The 26,591-nt window shown below is 41.3% G+C and overlaps 1 long non-coding RNA gene across 1 annotated transcript in view; it reads right to left on the bottom strand.

Annotated features, from left to right (window-relative positions):
* The window catches only part of LOC132540770 (uncharacterized), a 77,443-nt gene extending 51,919 nt beyond the window's left edge, over positions 1-25,524 (bottom strand). The window contains exons 1-2 of the long non-coding RNA XR_009551914.1: positions 25,398-25,524; positions 2,725-2,828 (exon numbers count right to left, since the gene is read on the bottom strand). This is a non-coding gene — a long non-coding RNA (uncharacterized LOC132540770). The remainder of the gene's footprint in view (positions 1-2,724; positions 2,829-25,397) is intronic.
* Positions 25,525-26,591: the final 1,067 nt, after the last annotated feature.

Genomic DNA, 26,591 nt, shown 5'->3' with positions numbered 1-26,591 from the left:
TGCTTCACTGCTTGTGAAGGGACCTACTGCAGGTGGGGAGAAGGGCCTCAAACCCAGGTTCTTGAGCTTAGTACTATGTACACTTAACCCCCACAGTATCACCTTTTTAACTGCAGAGTACTACTCCATTGGATATATATCACATGACTTCATTATCCAGTCATTTGTCAATGGGCATTTAGATTGCTTCCACTTCTTGGTTATTGTGAATAATGCAGCTGTGAACATAGAGGTGCATGACCCTTTGAATTAGTGCTTTTATACCTTTTGGGTCAATGCCTAACAGTGGTATTGCTGGATCATAAACTATTTCCATTTTTGTTTCTTTCTTTCTTTTTTTTTTTTTTTTAATTACCACCACCAGGTTTACTGCTAGGGCTCAGTATGTGAATGACAAGCCCACTACTACCCATGGTCTTTTTTTTTTTCTTTTCTCTCACTCCCTTTGTTTTATTTAGTAGGACAGAATGAGGGTTTCTTTAGAGAGAGGGAAAGAAAAAGACACCTGCAGCAGGAGAGATAGCATAATGGTTATGCAAAAAAGACTCATGCCTGAGGCACTGAGTTCAAAAGTTCAGTCCCCAGGAGAACCATAAAACCAGAGTTGAGGAGCAGGCTCTGGTGGGGAAAAACCAACAACAACAACAAAAAAACCTTGTTATGGAGCCAGGAAGTGGTGAGCATGATTAAGTGCACACATTACAGTGCACAAGCACCAGAGTTCAAGTCCCAGTCCTCACCTGCAGGGGAAAAGGTTCACAAGTGATGAAGCAGGACTGCAGGTGTCTCTCTGTCTCTTTTCCTCTCTATCTCTCCCTTTTCTCTCAATTTCTCGTTGTCTCTATTTAGTAAATAAATAAATAAGAGATACTTGCAGCACTGCTTCAACTATTCGTGAAGCTTCTCCCCTTGCAGGTGGGTGCTGGGTCTTGAACCCTGTTCCTTGTGCATTGTAACATGTGCATTCAACCTGGTGTAACACCGTCCAACCCCCTCCATTTTTATTCTTAGAAAATATTTTCATTAAATAAAAATGGGACTATAACATAAAATGAAAACACAAATAACAGGTATAATTCCACACCTTTCCCACCACCAGAGTTCTGTGTCCCCATTCTCTCCATTGGAAACTGCAGTGAGCTGCAGTGATTCTCCCAAGATTGTAAATATGGGTTGACTATTATTTCTATAACTATCTGTCTATATTTTTTCCCATTTTTTCCCTGTGGTTTTGGCTTCTCTTCCTTTCTAAGTCACAGCTACACCTATTACCACTTTTGAATGTCTTTCCTTGTTTTCTCGTCTCTCTCTCTCTCTGGATCCTGATGGAAATGGGTTCCAGAACCCTTTAGTCATCTTCCCCTAACATTTCTCCCCCTCTGGGAGTATGGACCAAAATCAGAATTTTTATTTTTAAAACTGCAAAATACTAAAGAAAGAAATCAATGACGGTCTTCAAAAGGAAGATAAATTTCATGTTCATGTATTGAACAACTCAAATTAATGTTTTAATTCTCTTCAAACTGATCTACAGATTCAAACAATTCTAGTAAAAAAATTAAGCAGGATGAGATGATTCAAAATGTTATTCTGTTTTGTGTGTGTAGAGTCAGGATCTCAAGTACACATGATTTCACCACTCCAAACTGTTGTTTGCTTGTTTTTTTCATTTAGATAGAAAGATGGCCAGTGACAGACAGATCAATAGATAATGATAGCTATAAACAGTGAGCTAGAGTCAAACAAACAGAAAAAAAAGGAAGAGAACTTTCTCTAATAATATAGCATCTCCCATATTGTACAAGAATTTGAGCCTAGACTACACCTTGGCAAAATTTTGTCAACTATGACACCAATCACTTGATGTGTAGAAGAAAAAGAAGAAAATTTTGAGAGGACCGGTGAGATAGTTCACGTCGGAGAGTTGCTGCTTTGTCACGAGCACAACCCAGGCTCAAGTCTGGCCCCCAGCTCACTGGAGGAAATTTTGGCGCTATGATTTCTTTCCCTCTCTCCTTCTGTCTTTCTGCCTTTGACTCTCTTTATCTGGGAACCAAAAAAAAAAAAAAAAAAAGAAAAAGAAAAAAAGGCCAGGAATGGTGAAATGGCGAGACATATTCACACAAAGAAAGAAGAAATTTTTTATAAATTGAATTTCATTAAAATTTAGAACTTTTACTCTTAAAGACTGAGATGGCAGGGGCCTGATGGTAATTCACCTGGTAGAGTGCATGTGGTACCATATCCAAAGCTCTCAGTTCCCACCTGCTTGGGGGAAACTTCACAAGTGATGGAGCATAGTTGCAGGTTTCTCTCTTTTCTGTCTCTCTTTTTCTTTCTCTTTCTTTCCTTTTCTATTTTTCTCTGTCTTTCACCCTGTCAAAAGATAGAGAAATAAGTGAATAATTAAGTAAGTAATGGCCATCAAGAATGGTAGATTTGTGCAGGCACTAGACCCCAGCAATAGCTCTGTTAATAAAAAAATTAAAAGGCAAGGAGAGAATGAATATCAAACTGGGAGGAAACATTTTCAAACAGCACATTTAATAAAGAATCCCTATTCAGAATTAGGAAGAATTCCCAGAAGTCAATTATAGGAAAGCATACAATTTAATCAACAAATATGGTGTAAAGGTTTGAATAGATGGGAGAAACTGTTTAGCTCTGTTTTGCTGAATACCAAACAACTCTAAAACTTAGGAGCACTAAATAGCAGTGACTTACTTCTCAGTGTTCTCTGGATCTAGAACTCTCTCAGAGCTCCGCTAGGCTCTCCATATGGAAGGCATCCTGTAGCAACACTCACTTGGCTGCAGTCTGTCAGTGACCTGGGTGGACAGTCCAAGAAGACATGTGAATTTCTCTGCTTCCTATCAGCAGGTTTGCTAAAACACAAAACTGCAAGCAGCTGGGCCTTGTTAAGGCTCAGCAAGGAGTTCAGAGTATCGCTTCTGCCACATTCTCCCTCACTAGGTTATCACTGGAGCTCTGTGACTGCATGATGTCACCATTTTTTTCCTTTTATTTCTTTTTGATAATGGTGAGAGGCAGAGAGATATAGAAGGAGGAGAGAAAGAGAGAGAAAGAGAGAGGGGGGGATCTGTAGCACTGTTCTGCTGCTCATGAAGCTTCTCTCCTGCAGGGGGGGGGGACTGGGAATTTGAACTCAGGCCCTTGTACATGGTAACACCTGCACTCTACCAGATGTGTCACCTGTTATCCTGACTTCTGCCACCTTCTTTTTAAAATATTTTTACATTTATTTATTTATTCCATTTTGTTGCTCTTATTATTTTATTGTTGTAGTCGTTGTTGGATAGGACAGAGAGAAATGGAGAGAGGAGGGGAAGACAGAGAGGGGGAGAGAAAGACAGACACCTGCAGACCTGCTCCACCGCTTGTGAAGTGACTCCCCTGCAGGTAGGAAGCCAGGGGCTTTAACTGGGATACTTACACTGGTCCTTGTACTACCACCTTCTATCAATTTCTTTCTATCTACAAAATAAATAATGAAGAGAAAAAAAAAAGGAAAATTGGCTGCCCAGAATAGTGTATGTATTATGCACACACAGGGGCCCAGTGATAACCCTGATGGTAAATTAAGTAAATTAATTAAATAAATCCACAAAGGTGACAGTATATTTTAACTTCTAGAAAATGACTAAATGTTTGAGAAATATTGAATAAAAGTATCATAAACAGGGGCCAGGCAGTGGCACGCCTGTTTGAATGCACATGTTACAATGCGCAAGGACCCAGGTTTGAGCCTCTAGTCCCCACCTGCATGGGGAAAGCTTTGTGAGTGATGAAGCAGAGCTGCAGGTGTCTCTCTGTCTCTCACCTTCTCTTTTGCCCTTTTCCCTCTCAATTCCTGGCTGTCTCTATCAAATAAATAAAGATTTACTGCAGGGAAGTCGCTTCATAAGCAATGAAGCAGGTCTGCAGGTGTCTATCTTTCTCTCCCCCCTCTGTCTTTCCCTCCTCTCTCCATTTCTCTCTGTCCTATATAACAATGATGACATCAATAACAACAATAATAACTACAACAATAAAAACAATAAGGGCAACAAAAGGGAAATACATAAATAAATATAAAAAATTAAAAAATAAACAAACAAAAATTGGAGGCTGGGCACACCTGGTTAAGCACACATATTACGAAGTGCAAGGACCTGCTCAAGAATCTGGGTTTGAGCCCTGGACTCCCTTGCTATAAGGAGGGAAGCTTTGCAAGCAGTGAAGCTAGTCTGTAGGTGCCTATCTTTCTCTATCTCCCCTTCCTCTCTCAATTTCTCTCTGTCCTATTCAATAAAGTGGAGGTGGGGATAGTCACCAGGAGCGGTGGATTTGTAGTGCTAGCACAGAGCCCCAGAAGTAATTCTGGAGGAAAAAAAAAACCTGAAAGCATTTAGAAAATAGTAGTATTTCAAAATTAGTGGCAGCATTCTACATTCAGCAAAGCCCGAATACTTTACTTTGGATCAGTCCTCCCACTGAGAAAAAAATAACCCAAAGATTTGGATTTAAAAGTCTGTTTGAAAGCATTGGAACTGTACCAGGAAGTGAAAGTTTGAGGCCAAAATCTGAAGGAGGAAGAAGATAATCTAGGCAAGCCCAGCATTTGGCAGCACATGCCTACTTAAGGCATTTGCTAATTCAAAAATTGAAGTGGCAGCTTAAATGCCTCGAAGCTGAATAGAATTTTCAGCAGTCTTAGAGGGCAGGGGGACAAAAATTGTTTAGGACTTGTGAGTGTTGGGGGAAGTACTTTGAACTTCCTTTAAATTTATACTGGAAATAGACCCATTTTTGGCAGGAGGAAATCCAAGTTTTAATCATCTCAATCTCTGATTAGAAGCAAGCCATCTGACTTGAGCTTCACTGTCTGCCAGGAGCAAAAGAACATCGTCTCCAGGAGCCAGGCGATGGCATATCGAGTAGAGCATACACAACTGATTACAAAGCCCTGGGTTTAAGTGCTAGCACCACATGGGAGTACCACAGACAGTGTCAGGGAAGCTCCCTGGAGAAACGGCAGCACAGAATGGTGGAACAGTGCTGTGTTCTCTCTCTCTCTCTCTCTCTCTCTCTCTCTCTCTCTCTCTCTCTCTCTCAAAGAAGTAAAGACGAAGTTGGTTTGTGGAGGCTGCTCAGCCATAGTATTATGCATGTGTGAGGTCCTGGTGCTACATAAAAAAAAAAATCCTTTCTGAAGAAATCTAGATCATCCAGAATCTCAAATTACCTTTTTTGTTGTTGTTGTTCAGATATAATGTGCTTATAAAAGACAAACTTTTCTTTAAAACCAAGGGACTTAAAAAGCAGGTAAAAAAAAATTCTAACTTTTGGCAATCACTGAATAGAGCCTGTTAAACCAGCTCTGTGCAAGGGCCCAGGTATGAGTCCCCACTCCCTACGTCCAGCAGGGACATTTCACGAGCAGTGGAGCAGATCTGCAGGCCTCTGCCTCTCTCTTTCTCACTCCTTCTCTATCTCCTTCTCCCATGCCAATTTTTATCTGTCCTATGGAATAAAATAGAAAAAAAAAAAAAAAAGGCCTCTAGGAGTGGTGGATTCATACATAGTACCTGCACCAAGCTCCAGCAATAACCCCTGAGGCAAAAAAAAAAAGTACCAGGGTGTGCATGTGAGCCAGGTTCCAGTCCAACCTCCACTACACTAGGGGAAACTTTGGAGCTGTGGTGTCTTTCCCTCTCTTCTTCAACCTCTCTTTTTATCTGAAAAAGTCAGCCTGGAGTGATGAGGTTCCATTAGTGACAGGAAGGAAGGAAGAAAGGAAGGAAGGAAAGAAGGAGGAGAAAGAAACCTTATAGATATTTAAGAATGTAGTTAATAAAGATGCTCGTTCCCCTCTACCCAATTATAAAATATTCAGGAATAAACTTAAAAGGAATATACACAGCAGTCCCAGAGTGATTCAATGTAGAACTTTCAAGTGTAAGGTCCTGAGTTGATTCCCAGCACAGTAAATGCCAGTATTTCTCTCTCTTTGTCCTTACTAGGTAAGGAAACAAATCTTAAGAAAAAAATGTGTATAGTCTCTATGAAAAAGTACACAAATTTGTCTACGTAAATAAAGCCAAAGAAATACACATAGTGTTTGGTCCAAGTGGTGGAGCACCAGTTTAGCACACATGTTTCTATGCACAAGGACCTGAGTTCAAGCCCCTGGTCCCTACCTGCAGGGGGAAAGCTTTGCAAATGGTGAAGCAGGGCTGCAAGTCTCTCTCTCTCTCTCTCTCTCTCTCTCTCTCTCTCTCTCCTCTCAATTTCTGGCTGTCTCTATCCAATAAATAAATATAATAATAATAAAGAAATACACAGCAGAGTTGATGTATTGTACCAAAGTAAAAGACTCTGGGGTGGAGGGTGGGGGGAGAGTACAGGTCCTGGAAAATGATAACAGAGGACCTAATGGGGGTTGTATTATTATGTGGGAAACTGAGAAATGTTCTATATATAAAAACTATTGTATTTACTGTAGAATGCAAAACATTAATCCCCCAATAAAGGGAAAAATGAAAAATAAATAAATAAGATCCACTACCATAAAAAAAGAAAGAAATACACATAGGGGGCAGGTGTAGATGGCATAATGATTATGCAAAGAGACTCTCATGCCTGAGGCTCTGAAGTCCCAGGTTCAATCCCTTGCACCACCATAAGCCAAAGCTGATCAGGACTTTGGTAAAAAAAAAAAAAAAAAAAAAGAAAGAAAGAAAGAGAAAAGAAAAAAAAGAAATATACATAGCGTTTCTGAAGGAGAAGATTTTTAAAAAATTTTATTAGTGATTTAATATTGATTTACAAAATTGTAAGATAACAGGATGGGTGTAATTCCACACCTTTCCCACCACCAGAGTTTTTATTTATTTGACTATTTTTCCTATGGTCCAGCCTTTTCTTCCTTTGTAAGTCACACCTGCTACTTCTGAGTGTCCTTCCTTTTTTCCTCTTCTCTCTCTCAGTCCTGATGGAATTGGAGTTCAGAGCTCTCTGGTCATCTTCCCCTAACATTTACCCTCCTGGGAATATGGACCAAAATTCTTTATGGGGTACAAAAGGTAGAAGGTGTGGAATTGCTTCTAGGATAACTACTTTAGTTATCTTCTTTGGGGGCCTATGCATGACTTTAGTAATTTCTGCTTGATCTTGATAGCTAACATGAAGGTGGATTAACAATATAATTTGGTAGGATGGTGTCAGAGTTGAGAATAGAATTTGAAAGCTGGATTAGGGCAAGAGTAGCTCCTAAACTTGGGGGGGAAATAAATATAATTGGGAGCCAGGCAGTGGTGCAGTGGGTTAAGCGCACATGGGGTGAAGCACAAGGACCGGTGTAAGGATCCTGGTTTGAGCCCCCAGCTCCCCACCTGCAGGGGAGTCGCTTCACAGGTGGTGAAGCAGGTCTGCAGGTATCTATCTTTCTCTCCCCCTCTCTGTCTTCCCCTCCTCTCTGTCTTCTCCTCATCTCTCTTTTTTTTAAAAGAATTTATTTATTCATGAGAAAGATAGGCAGAGAGAGAAAGAACCAGACATCACTCTGGTACATGTGCTGCCAGGGATTGAACTCAAGACCTCATGGTTGAAAATCCAGTGCTTTATCCACTGCGCCACCTCCTGGACCACTTCTCCTCATCTCTTGATTTCTCTCTGTCCTATGCAATAACAACAACAATAATAACAACAACAATGATAAACAATATGGGCAACAAAAGGAAAAAAAATTTAAAATAAATAAATATAATTAACTGTTAACTACATTGATCTTACCCAGGGTCCATATATAATTATATTTAGCACAGGAACCTGTTTAACTTCTCAGTCCCAATCTGAGCTCGCAGTTCATGGTCATAGCTCAGAACATCATAGGCTGCACTCATTTCAGGATCAGTCTTCCTCAAGTGAGAAGGGGAAGATTTTATATCATTAAAAATAATCTGTTGGGGTTTTGGCTTGTGGCACACTAGGTAGGTGTTCACATTACAGTGCACAAGGAACTGGGTTCAAGACGCTGGTCCCCAGCAGCAGGAGGAAAGGTTCACAAGCAGTGAAGCAGGGCTGCAGGTGTCTCTCTGTCTCTCTCCCTCTCTATTCCCTTTCCCTCTCAATTTCTCTCCTATAAAATTAAATAAATCAAGCTAAATTTTTTTTTGAATAATAATGTTTTCCCCTCACACTTATGGACAATCAATTTACGACAAAGAGATCTAGAACACTAAATGGAAGGAGTCTTTTCAATCAATAGTGCTAGGGAATTTGTATTGAGATACATAGAGAGTGAAACAGTATCACCTCATGTCACTGTGCACAAAAATCAACTGGGGGGCTGGTGGGCAGTAACACTGGGTTAAGAGCACATAATATAAACATCAACACAGCATGGGTAAAAGTCTTGGATGTTAGATTATAAACCATAAAATACATAGAAAAAAAATAAGCAGGAAGAAAATCATGATGTCTGATTTGGAAAGATCCCTGGAGATTCAAGTCCAATAAGGAAAACAAAAGCAAAAATAAACCAGTGAAATTAAATTAACTATATCAAACTGAAATGCTTCTGCATAGCAAACAGAATCATCACCAAAACTAAAAGAGACCCTATTGAATGAGAGATCTTTATACACCATACATCAGACAAAGAACTAGTAAGCAAGCTATATAAAGAACTCACAAAACTCAGCAATAACAACAAAAACAAAAGACAACCCCATTAAAAATAGAAGATATGAACAGACTCTTCACCAGAGAAGACACTCTGTTGGGGTTGCATCACAGGAGAGAGACCAGGAACTCGTGGTGGAGCGGGACGCAAATCTTTATTCATGCAGGAGCCCCAGAGTGGGGTGTGAGCGGGTTTAGGCCACGTGGAGCTAGCAAAATGGCCTCCTCCTGCTGTGCACGCCAGCCCTTCTCCAGGTCTTCTCCAGGTCAGGACATGGAAGAGAAAGAGAGAGAAACCAGGAACAGCAGTGGGTTTTATAGGGTAAAAACGGAAGTGGCAAGTTGGGATAGAATTGGCTAGGGAAGAGGGTGGAGAAAAGAAAAAGGCATTCTGGGAACTTCCTTAGTTACGGTTGCTATAGTTTTAGCTGGTGGGAACAGGCAATACCCTGAGGGGATAACATGGTGGCAGAGGAATCATTTTTAAAACAAGGCAGAAGATTGATATGTAAATAATAATACTTGCATGGAAATATGGTGGTTTCTGGGTCCTGCCTAACTCAACCACATCTGCACAATTTCCCAACAACACTCAAATAGCCAATAGACATATGAAAAAAAAATGCTCAAAGCCATGAATTAACAGAGAAATGTAAGTCAACAATGAGAAACCACCTAACACCTGGGAAAATGTCATACATTAAAAAGATCAGAAACATCAAGTGTTGGTGAAGATGCAGTGGAAAAAAGTAATTCTACACTGTTGACGGGAGTGTAAGCTGATTTAACCCTTTGTGGAAAAAAATAAATCTTTTAAAAATCTTCTTTCTCCTAACTAATTTGCAAATTTAATGCAATCCCAATTAAACTTCTAAGAAGATTTCTTCAAGTGTATTTCAAAGTTTATTGAAGAAAGAAACATAGAAAAATATTTTTTAAATAATATTTGGTGTTTTCACTAAAAGCTATCAAAAAGTTACAGTTATTAAAATACTATAGTACCCATGAGGGAAGATATGAATAGACCTTTGAAACCTATAATATTTTTTTAAATAATTACAATTGCTTTAGGAGACTATATTGTCATAATCTCAAGTCAGCAAAATCTGCATTACATTTTTAAAAAAACCAGCAGTAAATTGGCACTGAGTGTTGGCACACCTGGTTGAGCCCACATGTTATAATATTTAAGGACCTGGGTTTGAGCCCCTGGTCCCCACCTGCAGGGGGAAAGCTTCACAAGTGGTGAAACAGGGCTACAGGTATCTCTCTCCCTCTCTGTCATTCCCTTCCCTCTTGATTTCTGGCTGTCTCTATCCAATAAATAAATAAAGATAAAAAAATAAAACTAATAGTAAACCAAAAAGGGAAAAATAAATAGATATGTACACATATAGAAAAATTTCTTGGCTGCCAAGCGGTAGCACAGTGGGTGAAGCGTACATGGCGCAAAGCTCAAGAACCAGGGTAAGGATCCTGGCTCAAGCCCCCGGCTCCCCACCTGCAGGGGGGTCGCTTCACAAGTGGTGAAGCAGGTCTGCAGGTGTCTTTCTCCCCCCCACCCCCGTCCTCCCTTCCTCTCTCGATTTCTCTCTGTCCTATCCAGCAACAACAACAGCTATAACAACAATTAAAAAAGAAAGAAAAAAAGAAAAATTTCTTTGTGTACCCTAAGGACTGAACTAGACTAAAATTGGCAAGTGCTTAGCAAACATCCCACTACTTGTAGCAGACCTCATCAATCAATCCTAGAACAATTTTCTGCTGAACTCTACAAGGTTGTGTGGTTCTCTTCAATAGAACACTTTCAGCAGCCTCTACAGCTCATTGTATTTAACATTAAGAAAATGAAAATATTTGACAACCTGGGAATACACCATTCTTTCCTGTGGATGTGACCTTCCGGGAGAATTCAAAAGGTTTCCAAGATAAAAGGTTTTTATCAGCAGGAGTTCAACCTGGAGTGAGGCTCCCTCTGAGCTCTCCTTGGTGCTGAAAATTGATTTGCATTTTCCAGTAGATCCCTGATCTGCCACTTTCCACCCTGCCACCATTGTCACCATGGACCAAAATTTGGATAGTTGTCAGAGATGCGCCTTGTAAACTGAACCCACCATACTAAGTAATGCGAAAAGAATAGTTAGGAACTAAATAAATGTTAAAGGAAAGTCTTTAGATTTGTTTTGTAGGGGGCTGGGCAATGGCACAGTCCATAGAGTGCATACATGACTATGCACAAGGACCTGGGTTCAAGCCCCTGCTTCCTGCCAGCAGCCAGAAACTTCAGAAGTAGTGAAGCAGTGCTGCAGACATCGCTCTCTGTTTTCTCTCCCTCTCTCTCTTTCTCTCTCCTCTTTATCTTAGTTTCTATCTAAAAAGAAGGAGGAGGAGGATAAGGAGGAGGATGAGGAGGAGAATAAGAAGAAAGATTTGTTACAAAGTAGAATAGGACCAGAAGTCATGTATTTGTAAGAGTCAGAATCAGAGTAGCTGTGATGCACAGTGGAACATTCTGCAATCTTGAGTGAATGCTGAGGGGAATCCAAAATTATGAATGTAAAGCACATTCTATCATGTGAAGCATAGTCTATCAAGGAGAGAATGAAAATGGGCAGGTCTCAGAGACTTGTCTAAGTTCAGGTACTATAAAAGGCAAATAAAAAATTGCATGATATTAATTAAATTCAAGTAAACAGAGATGATACTTTGCAACAGGACATTTTGTCATATATACAACAAAAGTAGAAATAATGGGAAAGATATTGCCCACAAATCAGAGACAATCATTATTAACACTGTGGTATATTTCTTTTAGCCTTTCCCTGACTACTGTACTGACCTAATTGATAAGATAATTGTACATCTTAATTTTTCACTTAACACTAAATTAACATTTTCTCATAAAAAAATTCTCTGTGTGTATATTTTTTTTTTTTATTTTACTTATTCCCTTTTGTTGCCCTTGTTGTTTTATTGTTGTAGTTATTATTGATGTCGTTGTTGTTGGATAGGACAGAGAGAAATGGAGAGAGGAGGGGAAGACAGAGAGGGGGAGAGAAAGACAGACACCTGCAGACCTGCTTCACCGCCTGTGAAGGGACCTGCCTGCAGGTGGGGAGCCGGGGGCTCGAACCGGGATCCTGACGCCGGTCCTTGAGCTTAGCGCCACCTGCGCTTAACCCGCTGCGCTACAGCCCGACTCCCTGTGTGTATATTTTTTACAGGTGGCATCACATAGCATTGTGTATGGATAGAAGATAATTTATTAATCATTCTTTTATTTTCATATTTTGAGTTGTTCCTTTTCTTTTTTTAATGAAAATTATAAACATGTGTGTGTGTGTGAACTTTTTTTCTGAAAATAAACTCCAAAAAATAAAATCACGGTGTTAAGCGATATAAATTTTTAAAAGTTCTGATAAATCTTGTCAAACTGCCTTTAAGAATCTTGTACAGGGTGGGGGGAGGGGGCAGGTAGTGACACGTCTGGTTAACTGCACATAGTACAAAGATATTGTACTTAGGGAGCTGGGAGGTGATGTACCTGGTTGAACACACATGTTACAATGTACAAGGATCTGGGTTCAAACTCCTGGTTCCCCCTGCAGAGGAAAAGTTTTGTGAGTGGTGAAGCAGAGTTGTAGCTGTGTCTCTGTCTCTCTCCTTCACCATCTCTCCCTACCTTCTTGATTTCTGGCTGTCTCTATCCAATAAATAAATGAAGATTTTTTTAAAAAAAAGAATATTGTGCTTACTTACCCTCTCTCCCATAGTGTATTAGAGATCCTGCATTATCACTCCTCTGTAAATGATATAAATTTGGGTAATAGGATAAGCTGCAGAGGCAAAGAGATGAGAAAAATGCACTTGCTCAGAAAAGATGGACATTTAAACTTTTAAATCACTTAGTAAATCTAAACTCAAGAAAAACCAGATCAAGGAGGCAGTCTCCTTGAACATACTCAAAAGCTGTAGTTCGTCACATGTTCTACATTCTTCAGTGGTTTGTTTCCAAATCTATGATTAAATTCTTTCAGGTCTTCATTTGATTTTTGTTGTTGTTATAGTCACTGAGGCTTCACCACTGGGACTGATTTTCCCAGACTTAGAGAAACAGAGACATGGTGAGAGAGAGAGAGAGAGAGAGAGAGAGAGAGATATTGAGAGCCCATAGTACCTAGACTTCCCCCAGGGTTCAGGGCTGTGAGTCCCCAGCGGTCAGTCACTAGGTTACTAATGGTCTGTTCTTATATGTGGCTGGGGCCCCAGTTTAGACAGCGATGGTACAGTGCATATTCTACATCTAGTAGGGCACAGATTATGAAAGGTTGTGAAATGGGGATCAAACCTGTGTTGTGCACATGACAAACCAGGCAGCTTCCCAGGTTAGCTATATTGCCAGTCCTTTGATTATATTCTACAAGAAAGGAGAATGAAAGCAATACAGAGCAAGTGATTTTGTTTTGGGCAAGTGTGTTGGATATTAGTTCCTTGACATCTACTTCCTAACTTTATTTACGCTGTTCTATGCCTTGGGAAATGTCCTCTATTGATTTCCCTTCCAGTTTTAGTTCAGCAAGAGACTGAAGGAAAGAGTAAATGGATTAGAATGTCTAGTTCCCCGGCTTTCTTCCTGCCAAAGTTTACCTGCAACCCTTTATTGAAAACCATAGCTCTCATCTGATGGCCTACTCCACAGAAATCCCTTTGGGTTCTGTATTTGCTTACTTCTAAGATTTAAGAAGATAATAGCTCCCTGTTGTTAGCCTATACTTTAAAAAAAAACCCTGTCTGCAATAACTTCTAACACCAGCTACCCTGAGTTGAGCTAAACTTCACAAAAGCATATTCTTCCACAAGGATGCTCTCACTTCAGATACCATCTACTGCTTAGGGTTCCCCCAAGCCAGACTGACTTATGGTCAGTTGGTTACAAATCTAGAGATTTGATTACTAGAAAAATTTAAAGAATTTAGGATAACAGTATATTTATGACTAGCAAGACCATCCAAATAGATTCCAATTATTAATTGTCCATTGTCCTCAGTGGTGCATTTATCCTCCTAGCACATTAAAGAGTGACAATATGCTTAAGCAGCCAGAGAGGCTCACTTTGGTTTTCAAAGTTTTTATTTCATTGAGGTTTTATTGTGTAGACACTATTTATCAAATGATTGGCATTTTGAACTCGATTTCTATCCCTCATCTCTCTCTAGAAGAAGAACTGATATCATGAGTCACAGAATCCCAAACCTCAACACAAGTGATTGATCTTTCTGGCACTGTCAACCTCCATCTTGAGTCACCAGAGTCACTTCATCAGCATAAACTATGAGGTGTAGTCTGAGAATCCCATCATGAATAACAAAGACACTGCTCGGGAAATTGCAAGGATTTAATTCCCAGTATCAGTGACAAAGTCCTTTTAAATTCTCTAGTTTACATTGTTCATATCATTTTGTGATTTATTCCTGTATTTAGTATTCTTCAACTTTTTAATTATTTTTAATATTTTATTTATTAATAAGGATAGGAGGAGAGAGAGAGTGAGAGAGAGAGAGAACCAGCCATCACTGTACATATGGTGCCAGGGATCAAACTCAGGACCTTATGGTTGAGAATCTTAACACTTTATCCACTTTACCACCTCCTGGACCACTATTTCCTAATTTTTAAATCAAGATTAATTTTCTTATGAGATAATGGTTTAGAAGGCTATAAATATTCTAAAGGTACAATTCCTCATGTCTTTAAATTACTTTATCCCACAAATCTACCACCATACTACAATATCCCTCTGCCAAAGTCCACTGAATCTCTTCCACCCTTGCAACCCAGTCCTTTCTCCAGTTGCCTCTGATAACTTTTGTTCTGTTGCCCAAGTCTGAAGTTTTGACTTCATTAGCTTATTTTCCTTGCCTTGTTTCTTTATTTGCCCCCATGTGAGTGAAGTCATCCTATATTTTCCTTTAATGTAACTTCCTTTTGTATTTCTTGTATGGCCAATTTAGTGGCAATAAATTCCTTTATCTGTTGTTTGTCTGAAAAGCTCTTCATCACTCCTTCAAATCTCTGTGATAACCTAGCTGGACAGAATACTCGAGTCTTTTCTACTCAAAACTTTGAATATATCATGCCAATTGTTTCTCACTTTTAGGTTTTTATCACTTTTAGGTTTCTTGTTATAAAATCAGTGATAGTCTTTTTAAAAAATATTTTTATATTTATTTATTTTCCCTTTTCTTGCCTTTGTTTTTTTATTGTTGTAGTTATTGTTGTTGTTATTGAGGTCGTCATTGTTGGACATGACAGAGAGAAATGGAGAAAGGAGGGAAGACAGAGAGGGAGAGAGAAAGATAGACACTTGCAGACCTGCTTTACCACCTGTGAAGCGGCTCCCCTGAAGGTGGGGAGCCCAGGGGTTCCAACCGGGATCCATATGCTGGTCCTTGCACTTTGAGCCACGTGCTCTTAAGCCACTGTGCTACTGCCATACTCCCCCAGTGACAGTCTCATAGAGGTCCCCACGTAGTTGATCCTTGACTTTTTTCTTGATGCTTTTAAATTTCTTTTATCTTTGCCATTTTAATAATTGTGTATAGTTGGTGTGTTTCACTTTGGGTCTATTTTGTTTGGAACTCTTAGATCTTCCTGTATTAGATTTTTTAATCTCCTTCTTTCGTTTGAGGGAAGGTCTTAGTTATTATTTCTTCAAATAAGAATTATGTCCATTTATTTTTCTTCCTTCTGGTACCCCTATCATGTGGGTGCTGTTCCATTACTATCTTATATTAGCTTTGTTTGTTTTAATTATTTTTTTCTTTTTGCAGGATATTCTTGATAATTTCTACTACCTTATCCTCCTGCTCACCACTTTGATCTTTGGCTTCATTTCTTCTGCTGGTAAACTTTATATCATATTTTAACTCATCTACTATATTCTTTATTACTCTGTTATGACCTCTCTTGTACTTTCTCTGATTTTGTTGAAGCTTTCTTCCATTGAACTTCTCATTTTGTTGACTATCCTAGAACCATATGTTTGATGTTCTCTTTAGGAGTTTTACATAGCTCTGTTGAATTGGGTTTTTTCTTGCAATTGCTATCTTGGTTCAACAGTTCTGGTAATTTCTTTATCTTCTCATTAAACTTGCTATTCTGTGAGGACCTGGATTAGGTTATCTATGTTGAAGCACGGGTATCAACCAGAAGCTTGCAGTTGTAAGTGCTGAATAGTCACTAGGTTGTTATGGGTGGGGTTTCATTTCTGATATGAAGCTGGGGCCCCAGTCTAGGTAGTGAGAACATTCTGCATACTCTAGGTCTTCCAGGGCACAAATTATGGCAGGCTGCTAGCTGGGAACCTGCACCCAGGGTCTGTTGATATGGACACTGAATTCCAAAATGGATTTCCCTAGAGTGACAAGCTTCCTCATATAGTTGGGAAGGGAAGCTGTCCTGATTCTCCACTCCCTTTTTGCTGTTTTTAATTTTCCATTGTTTTAGAGTTACAGGAATAGAACTGGGATGCAGGAATTTTGGTACAACCTGCCTCCTACTCTCCAGATTCTAATCCTGTGCTTTATACTTGTCTTCCAATTTCAGTAGTTGTTGCATGGAGGGTTTTTTAACATCTCTGGAGAGAATTTTTTTTTCTGCCCTGCCAACTGGATTTTGAACTATTTGTTGCTTGCTATGGAAAGTCTGTATCTACGTATATTTTTCCATGTATTGTTATAGCTTTGATATTGATGCTGGGAGGAAGGATGATATACACACCCTCTCTATTCAGTTATCCTGACGCTGCCTCTCTAGTAATTCTCAATTTTCACAGTTTGAATCTGTTACTTTCTCTTGCTGAGACCTTCACTAATACAACTAGGGAAACTAGCATTAAGCCCCTCCCACTTGGGTGTGGGTAAAGAACTTTAGTGGTGGGTACTATATCCCTATCATCTTTAAATCTTGTAAATCACCATTAAATTACTATTTTAAATATATATATTCCTTCTGGTGAAGATGTAGTCATATGGTCATATCCAACTGCAAAGGAGCCTGGGATACATATTGAATACAGTCATGCATTACTTAATGAAGGATATATGCTGAGAAATGAGTTGTTGGGAAGTTTCTCATTGTATGAACATCACAGAATGTACTTACACAAACTTAGATGGCATAGCCTATTACCCACCTAAGCTGTAAAAAGGAACCACCATCACATATATAGTTTGTCGATGAATCATCATGATGTGCTGTGTTACACAGTAGTAGACAGTGGTGTCTAACCGGGTCACCACATGTCTACAAAAAACTCTGCCAGTGGAATAAACAAAAGGTGTGTTTGAGGAAGGAGAAAGCAGTTTGTTGAAGCACTTAAACACCCTAAAATATTTGTCAGTTTTGTAGGAAAAAAGATGGGTTTTGTCATTTTCATTTGCATCTTTGTTCACTAGAAAGGGATAATGTATTTTGATTTCTATTGGCCATTTGTTATTATTTCACTGTGACTTGCTTTTCATGTCTCTAGAAAGGGATCTAGTTAATTTTTCCATTGACATTTTAGAGCATTTTATTGATGAAATTATCTTTTTCAGCTTTAAAGATAATGTTTTTTCTGGTAAAAATAAATTCAGAAAAAAAGAAAATTTAATTCAAAACAGAAATAAAGTAAATATAGGGTGGGAATATAGTACACTTGACTTGAATGTGCAAGGTCTCAAGTTTGGTCCCCAGCACCAATAGCCAGAGTTGAGTGGAATAAACAAACAAACACAGGGTCACAATGGTAGCTCACCGGGTAGGCTGTATGCCTTGTCATGCATGCAGCCCAGGCTTGAGTCTCAGCAAAGCATGGGAAGTCTCTCTCTCTCTCTCTTTCTCTCTCTCTCTCTCTCTCTCTCTCCATATATGTCTGAATGAAAAAAAAAAGTGACCCAGAGCAGTGAAATTGAACATGTCTGATCCACAAAAACATCAGGCAAAACAAATGAACAATAGCAAAACAATAACCACTACCAAATATACATAGACAACAACAAAAGAAATTAAGCACAAAAATTATGAGACAAACTCCACTGAACCAAACATAGTAACGTAACCCTTGCTCCCAGTGAAAACACAACAATCTCACTTTAGTCTCTCTCTTCTGGTTCAGTACCTCCTACAGACATCACCTAGGAACATGCTAACTGAACTTATAGCTACATTATCAGAGAAGTAATAAGTCTTCCACCTTCCCAATGCCCCCTCTGCAGATGAGTTTCTATAATAAAAAGTGACAACAGCCTTTTAAATAAGTGCATGTGCCTTCAAGAAGCTTGTTCTTCATCCAACATTTTTTAAAATCCAAATTACCAGCTCCTGGGGGGTGCTGGGGAGGTGTGAGGGAAGAAATAAGTCTTCTCCTCAGGCTCGAGTCTCCTGGTCAGCAGCAACAGAAGGTGCAGGCACCTACTTCACAGTCTGTTTGCCAAGCACAGAATATCCTTGTTGCTATGGAGGCCCAACAAGTATTAGCCCTGTTGGTGTGGACTCTTAAACTGTTCACTTCTTGAGAATTCTGGTGAGCCTAGACACCAGGCTGTGACTTCCCCAAAATACTAGTTAAACGTGTTAGTTTGCCAACAGAATCTGAGACCCAGACTCTAGGTGGGAGGACAGGAGTTTAATCAAGAGGCACAGCCAGGAAGTTGGAGTAAAGGAAACTGAGAAACACAAGAGGAACAAACACCAGAGAAGGCACAAGATGGTCATTCTATAAGAGAAGGACACCCTTAAAGAAGGAAATGTGTAGACTCTCCCTGAACATTGTCTTTTTTTCCTCCAGGGTTATGGCTGGGGCTTGGTGCCTGTACTGTGAATCCACTGCTCCTAGAGGCCATTTTTCCCACTTTTGTTGCTCTTATTGTTATTGTTATTATTGCCATTGTTGTTGTTGTTGCTGCTGGATAGGACAGAGAGAAATTGAGAAAGGAGAGAAAGACAGAGAGGGGGAGAAAAAGATAGACAACTGCAAACCTGCTTCACCACCTGTGAAGTGACTCCCCTGCAGATGGGGAGCTGGGGTCTTGAACCGGGATCTTTATGCAGGTCCTTGCACTTCGTGCCACGTGTGCTTAACCCACTGTGTTGCCACCTGGCTCCCAAACATTGTCTTTTTAAACCAGGGCAGACAGAGACTGTGTCTACTGCTCCCCCAGCCCTAGCACTAGATGCTTGGTTGAAAATCAGCCACTGGTCAGCAATGGTAGGGACTGTCCCATTTTCGGAAGGGAGGTTGGACGAAAATCCTCTACCACTTAAGGAAGATGGGTCTGGCAATGGGTGCAACCTAGCACGTTCCTAGCTATGATCACAGAATGAAAGCTCAGACCTACAGGGACGCAGAGGTTACATAGGCTCCTGCACTGAATATTGGCCTCAGATCAAATCGATGGGGTTTACAGCTAACAATATCTATATACTTTCCCCAGATTTGGGAGCTACCCTCTTCCCTGATGAAGCTTTCTTGTCCTATTTCCAATCCTGGCACCATCTCCCCATGTAATACCTTTGGCCTACCTGTGTGTTAGCTGTCAGGCTCAGGCAAAAATTGGTAAAGTCATAGGCCCCTTGTAATATATCTAAAACAGACTTCCTAGATTTTTCCAAAATAGAGTCCTCAAATCTCAACTGCTATATTCTTGCCTTTAGGTTCTGCTTTATATCATGATGCTTTTTCAGACACTAAGTTGCAGATGCTACCATGATGACCAATCTGACTACCCTCCTGGCAGACAACCACACCAATGTACCCTGGAACCTCATCTCTCTGGAGCCCTGCCCCACTAAGAAAAGATAGAAATGGGCTGGGAATATGGATCAACCTGCCAATACTCATGTCCAGCGGAGAAGCAATTACAAAAGCCAGACCTCCCACCTTCTGCAACCCATAATGATCCTGGGATAGATCCCAGAGAGATAAAGAATAGGAAAGCTTCCTGCAGGAGGGGACAAGGGGCTTGAACCTAGGTCCTTGGATACCGTAATATGAGTGCTTAACTAGCTGTGCCACCGCCTGGCACTCCAATTTTCTAGAAATTGTTTTCTTGTTGCTTAGTAGGTGTGCACATTAATTCCTAATGTTTTCCATCTCAAACAACTGTGAATAATTACTGCTAGTAGTTAAACTCAAGGAAATCAGAATTTTAAGAGGTGAGTTGGATTTTACACAGGATGCTTAAAAAAAATAGGAAAGCTTTTAGTGGAGGGGATGGGATATGGAACTCTGGTGGTGGGAAATGTGTGGAATTCTACCCCTCTTATCCTATGGTTTTGTCAATATTTTCTGTTTTTTATTTTATAAATAAATAAATATAAAAGAAGGGAGTCAGGCGGTAGCACAGAGGGTTAAGCACAGGTGGTGCAAAATGCAAGGACCCATGCAAGGATCCCGGTTAGAGCCCTCGGTTCCCCACCTGCAGGGGAGTCGCTTCACAAGCAGTGAAGCAGGTCTGCAGGTGTTTGTCTTTCTCTCCCCCTCTCTGTCTTCCCCTCCTTTCTCCATTTCTCTCTGTCTTATCCAACAATGACAAGATCAATAACTACAACAATAAAAAATAACAAGGGCCACAAAAGGGAATAAATAAATATTTTTTAAAAGAAATAAATATAAAAGAAAAAGAAAAAAAGAAAGTCAGCCACTTGCCTGTTGATGCCCCTGACTGTCTTCCTTGCTGCCTTAGAAAATATCAAGGTGGCCACCACAGCTGCAACTAAAGGCAAAGGTGGGTCAGGTGGATATGAGCTGGGCCACAAATAGCACTGGCAATGTTGCATTTTTTTCAACATTTAAATTTCTCAACCACATACCAAGACACAGACACACATTGCATTGGGGGTAGTCTTAAGCCCAGAGTTGCTGAAGCTTGAAAAATATAGGCTGACCAAGTTTCAGATGCTATCATGATTTCATCCTGACTTCCTGGGACAGACTACCTCCTCACCTATGTGTCCTGGAACCTCACTAGGGAAAGATAGAAACAGTTTGGGGGTATGGATAAACCTGCCAACATCCATGTCCAGTGGAGAAGCAGTTACAGAAGCCAGAACTCCTACATTCTTGTACCCCCAAAATAATTTTGATTCATACTCCCAGTGGAGGAGAAATGATAGGAGAAAGATGACCAGAGGGCTCTGAACTCCAACTCCATCAGGATCCGGAGAGAGAGGAGGAAAGAGGGAGGAACATTTGGATATAGTAATAGGTATATGTGTGACTTGGAAAAGAAGAGAAAATAGGACCTAAAAAATTATAAAAGGCCAAATATATACAAATATAGACAGATAGTTGTAGTTAGCCCATACCTGCAGCCCTGGGAGAATTGCTGTAGCTTACAAAGGAGGGATTGGTGATCCAGAGCTCTGGTAGTGGGAATGGTGGGGAGTTGTACCCCTGTTATCTTGTAATTTTGTAAATCAATATTAAATCACTAATAAAAATCTAAAAGAAAAAAATACAGGCCATGCATGGGCATGGACAAGAAGCTGGACTATGTGGAAAGGGTCTCGGGAAGGCACAAACTCAGATGGGAGGGGAATACCCAGAGTGCGAGGACACATGGCTGTGGGCAGCTGTTTGGATAGGCTGCCATGAAGGGAGACCACAGTATCCCTGGCTGAGGGGTACTGGGGATAGGGAGGTGACATGTCCAATCAGAGCAGTGTTGTCACTAAGCATTCAAAGGGTAACAGACATGGATGTTGACCTCAGTGATGTTTGCTGTAGCAATTAAAAACAAATGAATAAGTAAATAAATTAATAAGTAAGGTAGGCAATCTAAAGGTTTTTATTTTTAAAACAAATCACAGATAGCAAAGCCAACTTGCAGAATTGTAGAAGTTGGAGGACATACTAGACTGCAGTGGGCAGAATTCAGATTGTAGGAAATTCTACAGGTCAAACTGGTAGCGATCTAAGGGGGGGGGGAAACCCTTGTAGACTAAAATAACTTAAATGTCATCAAATTTTTGTTAAAAAGTCAACTAAACTATAATGTCTAAATATGTCCACTTAGGTGATAAGACTATAAAGAAGTGTGGAGGAGTAACTCACATACACACACACACACACACACACACACACACACACACACTTAAGAATCTTGCTATTTGCAGTGGAGGAAGCAGGTGCAGCAGGGCAGGCTAGGGGGACATTTGGGAGTTTGGCCAAATACTCTTTCTTGAACCAGGTCACAGAGCATTTACTATAATTCACAGAGATAAACTTTTGTGTTGTATGCCTTCTGCTTTTGTTTTATTTTATAACAGAAAGGTTAAAAAAAAACAGAGGCCATAAGTCCCTAAACACAGAGAAAGATGTCACAAAAGAATGTCAACAGGGGAGAGTTCAGTGACACTCACTATGTGAAAAGGTAATGGGAAATCATCAAGTTTATTATGATGCCACTTTGAAGAGAGATATGATGATGGTGATGGACCAACACTGGATGGACAGACACACAGACAGATGAACGCTGTGATAGTGATGACTGTAGAGGAGAACACACAGACATGTTAATATTTTGGGGGATGAACCTTTTCTGACTCTCATTTCCTTTCAATTTTCTGTATTGTCCAACCTTTTATAGTGGGTCTTCTGTTATGGAAGAATCATTTAAATAAGTGCTATTCGTACTATTGAAAAGAGATTTATTTTTATTTTTAATTATCTTTATTTGATTTGATAGAAATCAAGAGATAAGGGGGTGATAGAGAGGCAGAGAGACACCTGAAACACTATTTCACCACTTGCAAAGCTTTCCCTCTGCAATTGGGGACCAGGGACTTGAACCTGTGTCCTTGCGTACTGTAATGTGTACGCTCAACCAGGTGCACCACCACCTGGCCCTGAGATTTTTATTTTAAGGAGAAAGAAAGAGTAAGGCATGCCAGCTCTATGCTGTCTGCCTTCCTTCTCTCACCTTGGCTGACTATATGGCTCAGGCAGATGCAGGCCCCTTCCCAGCAGTGCACAGTGGCCTCTGTTGATGGGGCATTTGCCCTCTGGAACTGACTTCTCTCTTCATATTTACACTGTCAGGAGCTCCTAGGTACTAGCAGGGTGGCACCCCTAGAAAAGATTTGGATGCTCTGTGCTCCTTCCACTCTAATCCCTTGCTTTATGCATCTCTTCCTTTTAGCTGCTCCTGCACTCCAGCCTTTATCATCAAGCATTGTCCTCAACTCTGTGAGCTAGTCTAGAAAATTAGCAAAGCTAAGGAATGGGTGCCAAGGACACACACCAGGATGCCCACGGCACACCAGGCATTGTACCCAGCATTTTGCATATGCCAACTCAGTGGTGTGCTCACAATGCCATGAAGAAGACACTATCATCACCTTGTTTTACAGCCAAGGACTGGGGTTCAGAGTTCATGTGTCAGCTGTCACTTTCTGTTAGTTTTCACCACCACATACATGCCCTGGAGAAGATGGGACTGGAACCCTAGCAATCTAGATCCAGAGCCCACGGGCTCACCCCAAACTCAGAGACTCAGAACAAGGGATCTGAAATCACACAGCTCTGGGGTGTAAGCTGCGTGACCTTAGAAGATTCCCTTTATCGCAAGCCCAGTTTAGTTTAATCTCTACTTTGGGAATGTTGGTGTTAGCAAAGGTTGACTGTGGAGAAACTAAGATGAAGTAATGCAAAGAAATCTTTGTGGATGGTGGCCCTGGGTGGTGGTGCAATGGCACAGTTGAATTTGGAAGCATAGAGTCTTGAATTTGACTAGCATTGCACATACCCAGAGTAATTCCCTCTGTCTCTCTCTGAATAATGACTATATATATATATATATATATATATATATATATATATATATATATATTTTTTTTTTACCAGAGCACTGCTCAGCTCTGGTTTATGGTGGTGTGGGATTGAACCTGAGACTTTGGAGCCCCAGGCATGAGAGTCTCTCTTGCATAAGAACTTTGCTATTTCTCCTGCTTTTTTTTTTTTTTTTTGCCCCCAGGGTTATCACTGGGGCTCAGTGCCTGCACTACTGCTCCTGGAGGCCATTTCCACCCCCCATTTTTGTTGCCCTTGTTGTTATTACTGTTTTTGTTGCTATTGCTGTTGTTGTTGTTGTTGGAAAAGACAGAGAAAAATTGAGAGAGGAAGGAAAGACAGAGAGGGGGAGAGAAAGATAGACACCTGCAGACCTGCTTCACTGCTTGTGAAGTGACCCCCTGCAGGTGGGGAGCCCAGGGCTAGAGGAACCAGGATCCTTATGCAGGTCCTTGTGCTTCGTGCCATGTGTGCTTAAGCTGCTTCACTACCACCCGGCCCCCCATAAATCCGCCACCATCTTCCTCCCTATGGCCCACTTAACAGGTTCAGTAATCTTCCCAAAATGCCACCATGATCTCACTCTTGCCTGTATTCCCTGATTAGAATCTTTCACAATGCTCCAAGATTCCTCATTGCTTCAAGGTAAATCACCCACCCCCCACCCCTGCCCTGGAATTCAAGACCTCTTGTTGCGGCTCCTGCTGTTGTGATCTCATTCTCCTCCTCCCTCTACTTGCCCCTTCACATTCCCTGTCATTTGCCCACTGCTCACACCACTCACCTGTGCACATGCTATTCCTGCCTCTGGGAACACGATGTTTGCTTGATACTCTCTGCTTCGGATCTTAAGACTCAAAATTCTTTTTATTTATTCTTATTTTTCTTCTTTGATATGACAGAGAGAATTTGAGATGGGAGGGGGAAAATAGAGAGGGTGAGAGACCCAGAGACATCTGCAGTAGTTGCTTCTCTACTTGTGAAGCTTCCCCCCTGCAGGTGGGGAGTGGGGGCTTGAACCCATGTCCTTGCACATGCCAATGTATGTGCTTAACCAGGAGTGGCACCACACAGTCCCTAGGACTCAAGTCTTAAGCACCTCTATTGCTCCCCTTCTCTGCTCAGGTAAGTCAGCCAGCAACTCTCCCTGGCACTCCTACCTTGCCAAGTTTCTAAGTTTCTCTTAGCGTGCATGGAGCTGTGGTTCTGTCTCTTCTAGACTAACCTCCTGGAGGCAGAAAGCACCTGCAAATGAGCCACACCCAATTTGAGGTTGGGAGTCCCAAGTGGTCCTATCCTGGGGCCATGAGATGTGCTCCAGCTTTTCTGTCTCGCCTGCCCCAGGGGGTAAGACTGTGGAAAGTGCTTTTTGGAGGGAGCTGCCTAGCTCACAATAGCCCCTTTCTCTCCAAACTGCTCTCCTAGACAGAGGGCAGCTTCCTAGATATAAGCTAGAGGCAGGAGTTTCAAATGGTTCAGCCTTAGCAAAAAATCACCTTCAAAGACAACATGCAAACATCCAAGGGGGAACTAAAGAGAATTTCCTGGACCTCTGTGTCTACATGATTTGACTGCTCCCAGCAGTCTCTCTCTCTCTCTCTCTCTCTCTCTCTCTCATAGAGGGTGAGAGACAGAAAGACAGAGAAAAATAGAAAGAGACACAGACGGGAGAGACACCATAGCACTGCTGCCCACTGCTCGTGAAGCTTCCCCTGTGCTCCCATGTGGCATCCAGAGACTGGAAGCCAAGTGCTCAAGCATGGTAAAATGAATGCTCTGCCTGATGAGCTATCTCTCATCCTCCAGACTTTCAAGAATATTCAAAGGGCTCCAGATTAGAACCCCAAGTGGCCCTTCTCTCAAACCCCTGTGTACTCACCAGAACTGGCATCTGTTCCACCGCATTCACGTCCCCAACCCCTGTGGCTTCACTGGGCTTTTTGAGTTTCTTTCTTCTTTCTTGCTGCCGTGCTCTTCATCACATAGAGCATCTTAGCACCTGCCTCTCTCTCTTCTTTCTACTCCCATCCCCACCCACTTTCTTCACTTGAGATCTGGAAAGCAGACTGAGTCATCTGGATGGAGGGTGGGGGCGGGGGTGGGGGCAGGGGCCAGGGACTGTGTGTGGCAACAGCACATATATAGACTCTGGCTTGTGCCCAGGGGACATGGCACATTAGAGCCTGGCACTTGCGTCTGTTGTTCTCTTACTCCTGACACCTGCCTAGTGTGTGATTTGCATATCATTACCATAGGTATCCTCAGGTCTCCCAGCAAGCCTGTGCCACCTGTCTCTTCCCATGCCTTGTCAGGTTCTTAAGAATTCCCAGAGCTCTTTTATAGTTACCATCTTACTCAGAATCCACAGAAGCTCATGAATGGGGCCGCACCAGTGTCCCCATTTCACAGATGGAGAAACCGAAATTGAGGGAAGTCACATGGTAAGCCCACGGTAACAGAAAGCTACTTCCAGTGTCCCCCCCCCCTTTTATTATTGTCACCAGGATCATCTCTGGGACTTTGCCCTTGCAGGACAAATCCACTACTTGAGATGACCTCCCCTCCCCTTTTCTTTTTTTAGTTTGATAGGACAGAGAGAAATTGAGAGGGGAGAAGGAGTTAGAGAGGGAGAAAGAGACATCTGAAGCCTTGCTTTACCAGTTTCCCCTTGCAAGCAGGGTCCAGGGGCTTGAACCCCAGTCCTTGCACATGGTAATGTGTGTGCTCTATAGGATACACCACCACCCAGCCCTAAATCCACTGCCTCTCAAACTAAATCCTCTTACAGCTGATTCCAAGACCGCCAGGGTCATCCTAAATGCATCTATGTATATGAGAATGATTTTCCTGCCTGAGGCCCCACAGGCCCCACACTCAATCCCCAGCACTATCTATCATAAGCCAAAGCTGAGCAGTGCTCTGGTTAAAAGAAAACAAACAAACACATGTGTATGCATACAATCACACTCATCCTTGTAGAACCACACCCAGCTCTACATGCATGATACTCGCCAACATGCAAAATGAGCAGCTGACCCCCACCAGCAAGGGCATACATGCACACACAACCAGG

The sequence above is a fragment of the Erinaceus europaeus genome, chromosome 10, assembly GCF_950295315.1.
Source record: "Erinaceus europaeus chromosome 10, mEriEur2.1, whole genome shotgun sequence".
NCBI classification, from domain to species: Eukaryota; Metazoa; Chordata; class Mammalia; order Eulipotyphla; family Erinaceidae; genus Erinaceus; species Erinaceus europaeus.
The sequence above is the reverse complement of the archived record's forward strand: the minus strand, read 5'-3'. Positions and strand labels throughout refer to the sequence as shown.